Genomic DNA, 12,743 nt, shown 5'->3' on the forward strand with positions numbered 1-12,743 from the left:
TATTTTTATTCACCACATGATATGTGCTTTGCTTGGAGCGTCTTCTATGATTTGAGTCTTTGCTTTTTACTTTACCACAATCATCCTTGCTGTACACACCTTTTGGTAGAGACACACATGAATCGGAATTTGTTAGAATACTCTATGTGCTCCACTTATATCTTTTGAGCTAGATAATTTTGCTCTAGTGCTTCACTTATATCTTTTTAGAGCACGGTGGTGGTTTTATTTTATAGAAATTATTGATCTCTCATGCTTCACTTATATTATTTTGAGAGTCCTCTAGAACAGCATGATAATTTGCTTTGGTTATATAATTAGTCCTAATATGATGGGCATCCAAGATGGGTATAATAAAAACTTTCATATAAAGTGCATTGAATACTATGAGAAGTTTGATTCCTTATGATTGTTTTGAGATATGAAGATGGTGATATTAGATTCATGCTAGTTGACTAGTTGTGAATTTGAGAGATACTTGTGTTAAAGTTTGTGATTCCCGTAGCATGCACGTATGGTGAACTGTTATGTGATGAAGTCGGAGCATGATTTATTTATTGATTGTCTTCCTTATGAGTGGCGGTCGGGGACGAGCGATGATCTTTTGCTACTAATCTATCCCCCAAGGAGCATGCGCGTAGTACTTAGTTTCGATAACTAATAGATTTTTTCAATAAGTATGTGAGTTCTTTATGACTAATGTTGAGTCCATGGATTATACGCACTCTCACCCTTCCACCATTGCTAGCTTCTCTAATTCCGCGCACCTTTCGCCGGTATCATACACCCACCATATACCTTCCTCAAAACAGCCACCATACCTACCTATTATGGCATTTCCATAGCCATTCCGAGATATATTGCCATGCAACTTTCCACTGTTCCGTTTATTATGACACGCTCCATCACTGTCATATTGCTTTGCATGATCATGTAGTGGACATCATATTTGTGGCAAAGCCACCATTCATAATTCTTTCATGCATGTCACTCTTGATTCATTGCACATCCCGGTACACCGCCGGAGGCATTCACATAGAGTCATATTTTGTTCTGAGTATGGAGTTGTAATTCTTGAGTTGCAAGTAAATAAAAGTGTGATGATCATCATTATTAGAGCATTGTCCCAGTGAGGAAAGGATGATGGAGACTATGATTCCCCCACAAATCGGGATGAGACTCTGGATGAAAAAAGTCCATAAAAAGGGAGAAAGGCCCAAATAAAAAATGAGAGAAAAAGAGAGAAGGGACAATGCTACTATCCTTTTACCACACTTCTGCTTCAAAGTAGCACCATGATCTTCATGATAGATAGTCTCCTATGTTGTCACTTTCATATACTAGTGGGAATTTTTCATTATAGAACTTGGCTTGTATATTCCAATGATGGGCTTCCTCAAAATTGCCCTAGGTCTTCATGAGCAAGCAAGTTGGATGTACACCCACTTAGTCTCTTTTGTTGAGCTTTCATACACTTATAGCTCTAGTGCATCTGTTGCATGGCAATCCCTACTCACTCATATTGATATCTATTGATGGGCATCTCCATAGCCAGTTGATACGCCTAGTTGATGTGAGACTATCTTATCCTTTTTGTCTTCTCCACAACCACCATTCTATTCCACCTATAGTGCTATGTCCATGGCTCACGCTCATGTATTGCGTGAAAATTGAAAAAGTTTGAGAACATCAAAAGTATGAAACAATTGCTTGGCTTGTCATCGGGGTTGTGCATGATTTAATATTTTGTGTGATGAAGATAGAGCAAAGCCAGACTATATGATTTTGTAGGGATAACTTTCTTTGGCCATGTTATTTTGAGAAGACATGATTGTTTTATTGGTATGCTTGAAGTATTATTGTTTTTATGTCAATATTAAACTTTTTTTGAATCTTTCGGATCTGAACATTCATGCCACAATAAAGAAAATTACATTGACAATTATATTAGGTAGCATTCCACATCAAAAAATCTGTTTTTATCATTTACCTACTCAAGGACGAGCAGGAATTAAGCTTGGGGATGCTTGATACGTCTCCAACATATCTATAATTTTTTATTGTTCCATGCTATTATATTATCTGTTTTGGGTGTTTAATGGGCTTTAATATGCTCTTTTATATTATTTTTGGGACTAACCTATTAACCTAAGGCCCAGTGCCAGTTTTTGTTTTTTTTGCCTATTTCAGTGTTTAGTAGAAAAGGAAAATCAAACGGAATCCAAATGGAACAAAACCTTCGTGAGGATCTTTCTTGGAACAAACGCAATCCACGAGACTTGGAGTGGAAGTCTAGAACTCCGTGAGGTGTACACGAGGTAGGAGGCCGAGCCTAGGGGGTAGGCGCGCCCCCACCCTCGTGGGCCCCACAGAGCTCCACCGACGTACTTCGTTTGCCTATATATACTCTTATACCCTAGAAACATCAGGAGAAGCCACGAAACCACTTTTCCACCGCCACAACCTTCTGTACCCGTGAGATCCCATCTTGGGGCCTTTTTCGGCAATCTGCCGGAGGGGGATTCGATCACGGAGGGCTTCTACATCAACACCATAGCCTCTCCGATGATGTGTGAGTAGTTTAGCACAGACCTTCGGGTCCATAGTTATTAGCTAGATGGCTTCTTCTCTCTCTTTGGTTCTCAATACAAAGTTCTCCTCGATGTTCTTGGAGATCTATTCGATGTAATACTTTTTGCGGTGTGTTTGCCGAGATCCGATGAATTGTGGATTTATGATCAAGTTTATCTATGAACAAAATTTGGTTCTTCTCTGAATTCTTATATGCATGATTTGATATCTTTGTAGGTCTCTCCGAATTATCGGTTTAGTTTGGCCTACTAGATTGATCTTTCTTGCAATGGGAGAAGTGCTTAGCTTTGGGTTCAATCTTGCGATGTCCTTTCCTAGTAACAGCAGGGGCAGCAAGGCACGTATTGTATTGTTGCCATCGAGGATAAAAAGATGGGGTTTATATCATATCGCTTGAGTTTATCCCTCTACATCATGTCATCTTGCTTAAAGCATTACTCTGCTCTTATGAACTTAATACTCTAGATGCATGCTAGATAGAGGTCGATGTGTGGAGTAATAGTAGTAGATGCAGAATCATTTCGGTCTACTTAACACGGACGTGATGCCTATATTCATAATCATTGCCTAGATATTCTCATAACTATGCGCCCTTCTATCAATTTCTCGGCAGTAATTTGTTCACCCACCGTAATATATGCTATCATGAGAGAAGCCACTAGTGAAACCTATGGCCCCCGGGTCTATTTTCCATCATATTAGTTTCCGATTTACAATTCTAGTTTTCTATTTATTTTGCAATCTTTACTTTCCAATCTATACAACAAAAATACCAAAAAAATTATATTATCATCTTGATCAGATCTCACTTTTGCGAGTGACCGTGAAGGGATTGACAACCCCTTTATCACATTGGTTGCAACGTTCTTGATTGTTTGTGCAGGTACTAGGTGACTTGCGTGTTATCTCCTACTGGATTGATACCTTGGTTCTCAAAAACTAAGGGAAATACTTACCCTACTTTGCTGCATCACCATTTCCTCTTCAAGGGAAAACCAACACACGCTCAAGAGGTAGCAAGAAGGATTTCTGGCGCCGTTGCCGGGGAGATTTACGCTCAAGTCAAGACATCCCAAGTACCCATCACAAACTCTTGTCCCTCGCATTACATTATTCGCCATTCGCCTCTCATTTTCCTCTCCCCCACTTCACCTTTGCCGTTTTATTCTCCCTTTTCCGTTCGCCTTCTTTCGCTTGCTTCTCGTGTGATTGTGTGTTGGATTGATTGTTTGTCACAATGGCTCAAGATAATACTAAATTACGTGACTTTTCCAATACCAACAACAATGATTTTATTAGCACTCCGATAGCTCCTATTACCGATGTTGAATCTTGTGAAATTAATGCTGCTTTGTTGAATCTTGTCATGAAAGATCAATTTTCTGGCCATCGTGAAGATGCCGCTACCCATCTAAACAACTTTGTTGATTTGCGTGATATGCAAAAGAAGAAAGATGTGTATAATGATATTGTTAAATTGAAGCTATTTCCGTTTTCCCTTAGAGATCGTGCTAAAACTTGGTTCTCTTCTTTGCCTAAAAAAAGTATTGATTCATGGAATAAGTGCAAACATGCTTTTATTTCTAAGTATCCCCCCCTGCTAAGATCATCTCTCTTAGAAATGATATTATGAATTTTAAGCAACTTGATCATGAGCATGTTGCACAAGCTTGGGAGAGGATGAAATTAATGATACCTAATTGCCCTACACATGGTTTGAATTTATGGATGATTATACAAAAAAATTATGCCGGATTGAATTTTGCTTCTAGAAATCTTTAAGATTTGGCCACGGGAGGCACTTTTATGGAAATCACTCTAGGAGAAGCTAATAAACTCCTAGATAATATTATGGTTAATTATTCTCAATGGCACACCAAAAGATCCACTAGTAAGAAAGTTCATGCGATTGAAGAGGTTAATGTTTTGAGTGGAAAGATGGATGAACTTATGAAATTGTTTGCTAATAAGAGTGTTTCTTCTGGTCCTAATGATATGCCTTTGTCCACTTTGATTGAAAATAATAATGAATCTATGGATGTAAATTTTGTTGGTACGAACAATTTTGATAACATCGCGTACAGAGGAAACTTTAATTATAGGTCGTTCCCTAGTAATTCCTGGAAAGCGCTACTGCTACGTTTGACTTAACCGCGCGCTCCTTCTTCCCCACGGCCACTTCCCCCAAATCAAACTCATCCATCCGCTCACGCCGCCGTCGTCGCCCTGCGTCGCCGTCGGCCGCCGCGCGCTCTCCCGTTGCCCTCAGCACACCCTCGACGCCGCCCTCCGCCGCGCGCCCGAGCCCCGACCCTGACCTCGACGCCGCCTGCCCCTCCCTCACTGCCGACACCCGAGGTGAGCATGCCTCCTCCTCCCCCTCCCCTACCCTTCCCAGCTAAAGTTCCGAGGGTTCATCAAATTTTAGATTGCATCAAATTAGTTAGGGTTCATCAAATTTGATGCTAATTAGGGCAGTAGTTCCTAGGTAGGTTCATCTAATTAGTTAGTAAGAACTAGGGCAGTAGTGTTTAATAGAATTATTAAGAAAATTAATAGAACTAGTTGAACTAGTTTATTTTTAGTAAGAACTAGTTGAATTAATAGAACTAGTGTATTTTTAGTACGAAAATTAATATAACTAGTTGAACTAGTTTATTTTTAGTAAGAACTAGTTTATTTTTATTTATAGTAAGTTTATTTTTAGTAAGAACTAGTTGAATTAATAGAACTAGTTGAACATGTCACATGTGTTGTTATTTTTTTTAGTTAAAGCAATTATTCCCGCATCGACGATGCCTATCCCGTATGCTCGTCGTCGACTCAACGGAGGACACCTGCTTGATCAGATGGGCCATGTCCGGGACTAGGCTCCGCCAGGCTGGTACTGGGAGGCGCTATCTATCAGGGGGCGTAGCTTGGTGAGGAGCCAGCCCGTCGTTGACCCGAACCTTCTTTGGTGGCGGTCGCGTGGGCCAGTGACGGTGCAGAAGCTTGAGGACCCTGCGGAGGTGGTACATAACCGTGTCAGCGAGGAGGACGCACACGTCCGTCGCTACATGGTTGCGTTGGAGCGCAGGTTCTCCAGGGATCTCACTGGAGTTATGATCCTGTGATGGTTCCTTCTCTTTGGATGTCCACCGCCCGCGCCAATACCCGTCGTGCGCTAGGGTTTTAGTTGTATTAGTGATGTTATATGTATGATACTATTCGGGATGTATTAGTGATAATATTCGATGATGTGCAGACGCAAGAGATGATTTACTTTTACTTATTGAATGCATGCTAATTTAAATACTTATTTATTTTATGATTTGGTTTTGCTTATTGAATGCCCAAATTGGAGAAGTACTCCTATTTTGAATGCTCAAATTGGACCCCATTATGCAAGGCGTATGAATTTGATTAGTTGATAGCTTATAGGGTTTTTGTTTTTGTAGAAATCTAGGAGCCCCTCCATCATCCCTGTTGTCGTCCCTATCACCGACCCCCCCCCCCCCGACCTCGAGGCGAGACCAGCCAACTCTCCATGTCAATATGAGTCTTATAAGATATTTCGAAATGTTTTTGCTCATATTTTCAACCATTGAAATGCAATGACCATCAAGTTTGAATGCTCATATGATGTAGATAAAAACATGTATATCTTGTGTTGCTCAAATAGGATATGTGCTTGCCCCAAATGGCCGGTCATGTTTGCAGGTTGCACCTCCGAGTGGCCTATGTTTTGCCAGAGTGTTGATTACTTTCTGTTCCGGCAAATTTCTCAGGCGCTCGATATGTCCTTTTTTAGCAAAGGTCATGCCGGATTTCTCCGTAAATTTTGGCATGACTTGTACTAGAATATGTAGGAAATATCGAGTGCCATGGATTTTCTAGAAAGATAATTAAACGATATTTCAGGTTGACTTTAAGTCTGTTGAGGCTCCACCATATATGAGAGGACGAAGAATCCTGACTGTTGTCGAAGGGGTCATTTCTCCTTCTTCTCCTTGTGCTAGACCATTGTTATGCACTAGGGGAAGGAGGAGTAACTACCATCACCGATGGTCGCAAATGTCAGAGAGGAATTAGTGAGGGAGAGTCTCCACCATGTATGAGAGGATGAAGAATCCTGACTGTTGTACATATATTTAATTGTACAAGTTTAATCTTTGAATTATGAACATAGGAAATGTCGTACTCAGACGACGAAAGTCTCCTGGAGGAGTTCGACTGGTGCAACGGTGACCGAGGTCAGTGCGAGAGGCCTCACCTGGACGAAGATCGACGCTTCAGCATTAAGCTCCAAGAGACGTTCGATGTTGCGCAACAATGACAAGTGTTTTTTCGTAATTAAGCATGACTTCAACTATTTCAACGTGTAATTTTCATCTTTTACAATTCGACTAGCTTATCCCATGCCATCCAAGAGGCTATGTCTTGGAGAGGATGGGTTTTGAAGACCATGAAAGTTTCGAAACAAAGAAAATTCACCTAAGGACCCATTATGGTATGGATTTTGAAGTAAATCTGTACAATTCTCAAAGCGTAACCCATTTTGGTTGCACAAATTGGCAAGCACTTTGCAAGATGTGTGCTTTTTATGAGGGTATGCTTGTGATCATGGATCTTGGTGATCCTGACATCGACCAAGACAATATGGACATTTGGGTCCTTGTTGACACGCTTCCAATTCTACCGCTATGTGAGTTTCTCAAACATAGTTATTAACTAATTTATATTGTTTATTTCAAAATAGTTGATAGCTTATTTCCATTGACAACTTATTTTCATTCTTCAAACAATGTGCGAAATATGGTAGACATAACCTACTACACTGATGGCTCAGAATTAACCTATCGGGAGAAAAATCATCTGATCGCATTTTGTACTGATCTTGAGAATTGCAATATCTATTATAAAACTCCTCCACATTATGGTAAATATGTGCCACTAGTGCACGTGTTGAACCACGGTAACATCCATGGAGATGTCATGGTGAGATTTTTTACTATTACGACATCCATGCATATTTTTGCATAAGTTCTTCTAATACTGAACTACATTGCTAACTACGAAGTTATTATTATGTTTTTCAACAGAAAATCCTGAAGTATTGTGTGCCTCATCTGATGTATCAGAATGGTCACCTTGATGTTTTGAACATACGGCCAGGTCATCCTACGAATCTCACATGTCCATATCAGATTTCTAAAACCAGTGAAGACATGAAAATCAAAGAATGAAAAAAATGTATGGACAGTCGTAAGGAGGTACTTGGAAGCAACATTGTGTGAAAGGAAAGAATTGAAGACAGGATAATCTCCATTCTCCATAATGGAGACTCAGGGCCTATCTTGTTTTATGATATTTTACCTAAGAGAAGGTAGTAGGTCCTGTGAGAAAGAAGTAGGTCCTAAATACAATGTGTTATTATGTGGTACAATGTGTTAGAGTAGATGAGGAGGAGGAGTTGTGATTATGACTAGTGACCAACTTGCTATATGATGTCTTATTGATGAAAATGATGATCACAAGTAGGTGTTATATGACAATGATGTATTATGATGATAAGTTGTTAATGATATGATGATGATGATGATGATGGTATTTATTATATCATTGGGTGAAAGAACCATGGACTAGTTTCAAGTGGATGGACGGTTCTTTCACCCAGTGATGTAATAACTCATTATGATGTAAAACAAACTCTAAATTGCTGATGTATTCACTATAAAATAACCTATTACGTGTTATGATCCGCATACCCCAAGGTGACAACAATTGAAATTCTTTCCGATGATTACCGTAGTTTGAGGAGTTCATGTATTCAGTATGTGTTAATGCTTTGTCCGTTCTCTATTAAAAGGAGGCATTAATATCCCTTAGTTTCTTTATGGACCCCGCAGCCACGAGAGAATAGGACAAAAGATATCATGCAAGTTCTTATCGCAAGCACGTATTACTATATACGAAATACATGCCTACATTTGCATTGATGAATTGGAGCTAGTTCTGTGTCGCCCTAGGTTATAATTGTTACATGATGAATGTTATCCAGCATAATTATCCATCACCGATCCAATGCTTGTGAGCTTTTCACATATTGATCTTTACTAAGTTACTACCGTTGTTGCTGCTGTTACAATCACTACAAAACTGCTACTCTTACTATTACTGTTGCTATCATTACTACTGCTATCAAACTATCATACTATTGTGCTACTGATCACTCTGCTGCAGATATTTAGTTCTTTGGATGTGTTTGAATTGACAACTCAACTGCTAATACTTGCAAGTATTCTTTGGCTTCCCTTATGTCGAATCAATAAATTTGGGTTGAATAGTCTACCCTCGAAAACTGTTGCGATCCCTTATACTCGTGGGTTATCAAGAACAGGCGCCCCGATGCAGATGTCGCCACGCCCAATGTCCTATCATCGGTAGGCGGCGAGCACATCGTCGAAGACGCGCCCCTCCCAAAACTCGCGGCGGTCGTGGGTGTTCCACCAGCCACCGATACGCTCGCACCATTCATCACGGTGGACGGCGAGGCACTCGACAGCGTAACCTCCACCGCCATTGATCTGCCACCCCGTCGGTAGGCGGGCAGCTGACATCACTAGGACGACGTAGCGGACGAGCTCCTCCACCCGAGGCACTGTGAGGCTGCTCGGCCACGACCCCACCGGAGCTGTCCTGCGTCACTGGCTGCTTCCGGCACCGGTGTTGTTCAGCCACATCTTCGTCGTGGTTTAGCTCTTCAGCGGCAGCAGATCTGGATGTGACGGGTGGAGGGGAGATGATCAGTGTGGCGGTGAACGGGGACATGGGGATTTATAGCACGAGAGGGCGAGTGCCGGGGTACTGATCCATGGGCACCTATGGGACCGGCGGACCGGGTCCCTTTCGGTTCGGCGGGGGCGGAGATCGTGCAAAGAGCAAATCGAGGCGATGCACGCGAGCGATTTACCCAGGTTCGGGCCGCATAGATGCGTAAAACCCTACTCCTGCTTTGTGGTTTGTATTGATTTCTTGCTCGGGAGCGCGGAGTGCTACAGTACACACCAGCAGCTAGCGAGACCGAGCGTGAGTGTTCGAACCCCCCTCTACGTTGCACACGGGCCTCCTTTTATATGCTCAAGGGGTTACCGACAGGTGGCAACGGAGGTAAAGGGCAAAAATGGAAAGGTGCTGTGGTAGGCACAGCTACCTGCTACAGTGTATCATACCTAACCCTGACGACATGGGACAAGGGCCTTAAATGCCCGTCTGTGTCGCCTAAACAGTGTGAAAAGGGACCGCCAGGGACGCCACCGTTCGCCACGATGGCGATCTTGTCAGCGCCGCTTGCCACCGCACGCCGCTGGCTGCACAGCCTCCCGCCACGTACGCCTGGAAGGGCCCCAGAGCGACACGTTGGTGGATGTGCTGGAGCGCGGGCCCAGAGAGGTGGCTTGCCGCGGCAAGCGCCTTGCCGCTGTCGTTGTCTTGTTGCGTCCGGGAGCTTGTCGCTCACCGGGCCTTGCCGGGGCGCGTGGTGCGCCGCGGCAAGTTCCTTGAAATGCCTTGGGTGGCCTTCCCGGCAAGCTCCTCTTGCCGGGGTCTTGTCTTCTTGGCTTGGACACTTTGTTCTTGAATGGCTCCAAAGGAACCACGGAGGACCTTGGCGGTCACCCGGCAAGCCTTGCCGCGGGACGCTGCGACTGCCCGTGCACAAGTTCGGGATACTAGGGTACCCCTACTCTAGTACACCGACAGGAGCCCCCGGGCCTGGGCCATACACGGTGCCGAGCGCGCGTCCACCGCGCCCTCCCCGAACAGCACGCGTCGAATGCGGCGTCGTGGGAGAGATCGTGGGGGTTTCTTTATTCGGAAATGCGGAACGTCCGCCCCCTCCCTCTTTATAAGCAGGGGAAACAGGGGCAGTTCGCCCACTCGCCCGTTGCCGTTTCCAATCTCAGAAATCTCCGCCGCTCCCTTGCCTTCCCAAAGCTGAGAGAGAGAGAGAGAGCAGCGCTCCGCCCCCCATCGCCACCAGCACCACCAACGCCGTCGACCTCCTCCACTGCTTCCGCCATGGCTCCAAAAGCCGACAAGGGGAAGGCCGTGAAGTCGACCGAGGCGCAGCGGCTCGCGGCGCTGTGGAAGGAGCGGTCCGTCTTCCCCCCCAAGCTTGGCGCAAAGGAGCTGAGGGAGAACTACTACCTTTTCTGGTCGGCGGAGACGCGCGCGCATCCGCGCACAAAGGTACTCCCCGCCGCCGCTTGGAAGAAGGCTCCAAACGGATACCCTTTCTTTGCACTGTTCTTCTACTGCGGGCTCTGCCCGCCTTTCTCTGATTTCTTCTGCGACATCATGAATACCTATGGATTCCACCTCCTTGACTTCACCCCCAATGCCGTCCTAACAATGGCAGTTTTCGCACATCTCTGCGAAAACTTTGTCGGAGTCCTTCCCAACGTAGCCCTCTTCCGCCACTTCTTCATACCCCGAGTAGAGAGAGGAGAGGCTCTATCCGGCGGAATCGCCTGGATCTCAAGGGCCGGCAAGAAGGAAACCTATCTGGAGGGAGAATTCCGTGGCAAGTGGGAGGAGTGGAGAGCTGATTGGTGCTGGATTGACGAGGAGAGCCCGCAGCCATTCACCACCCGGCGCCAAACCCCAGTAGCACGCGGCAGTGATTGGAGTGACGTGGCCCCGGAGGACGACAAGCTGAAGATTGCCGTCACCAGGATCCTGCGCCTCAGGCTTGCCGGGCTTACTGTTGGCGCTGTAGGCGCAGACTTCCTTCGCCGCCGCATCGCCCCCCTGCAGGAACGGGGGAGGCCCACTTGGGAGTTCAAGAACGCGGCAGACATCATGAGGCTGCGGCCGGGCCTCAACTACAACTTCATAGTCCTGGAGCTCAACGCGATGCTGCAGGAGCTGTTCAAGTATGACCCCCAACATCCCGAGGTGTTCAGGTTTCCGGGGGGCGTCGTTCCGTTGTGCAACAATTCCTCGCTCGACCGCATCCGTGTAATGATGCCGGAGTGCGACTCGCATGGAATTGTGCCAACTTGGCAGGAGCCTGCAGACGACGTCGTGCAGCAGTTCTTCGACGACTTGGTGGAAGTGCCAATCCGCCCCGACGAGAAGGACGGCCTCACCCGTGACACCACGGATGCGGAGATGGCGCTTATCGCCACTAGGCTGGAGGAGGCAGCGGCAGCCGCAGCCGCGGGCGAATTCGGATTCACCGTGGAGGAGGCAGATGCAGCGGAAGCGGCGAGCCGTGCCGAGCGAGGGGAGCCTGCCGGCAAGAAGGAGCTTGCCGGGCGTGACGCCGAGCCGAGCGAGCCCGCCAAGGACACAAGCGGCTCGTTGGAAATCAACTCCTCCTCCTCCTCATCTTCAGGCAGCTCGCCGCAAGCAGAGCCTCCATCCCCACCAAGAAGGCGTCTCCGCAAGGCCGGTGATGTGGCGGAGCGGCAAGCGGGTCAACAGTCGCCACGCCGCGTGACACGCTCCACCGCGGCAAACACCGTTGCCGTGGGAGCGCCTCATGCTGCGACGGCAACTGGAGCGGAATCTAGCCGGACCACCGCTTCAGTTCCTACCGCTGCTCACGCCGCGCCGACAACCGGAGCGGGGTCGTCTCAGACCACCGCCACCGCTCCCGCCAAGCGGCCAAGGGAAGCTACCCCTCCGCCTCCTCACGCCGGGCGCGCGCCGGACTTCGACTTCTCCGCGTTCAGCTCCGACGAGGAAGAAGAAGAAGAGTAAGCTTCTCTTGTTGTACTTGTAGTTCTTCAATTCTTGTTGTTTGTCTTGTTTCTCACTTGCTTTTCCCTGAACCTGTTCCTCTTCAGGACTCTAGCCCAGAGAGCGGCAAAGAGAGCTAAGGTCCCGGTGATCGTCATCGAGGACGAGCCCACTGCGACAGCAGGTGGCGCGCCCGAGACAACCTTGCCGGACCCGGCGACTTTTCTCCAAGGCAGCCCCCAGCGTAAGTGTATGATTTACTTTCTGCTGCGAGGCACGCTTGGGTACTTGTCTTTGCTGATATCTGCTTATTGACTTGTGTAGGAGCCGAGCAGCCCCACCAGGAGCCAAGGGAGAATCCCCCGACAAGGGAGAACTCTCCGGCAAGGGATGGCTTCCCGGTAAGGGAGAAGTCTCCGGCA

Source organism: Triticum urartu, chromosome 5A (assembly GCF_056163025.1).
Source record: "Triticum urartu cultivar PI428250 chromosome 5A, HENAU_Tu73, whole genome shotgun sequence".
NCBI lineage: Eukaryota > Viridiplantae > Streptophyta > Magnoliopsida > Poales > Poaceae > Triticum > Triticum urartu.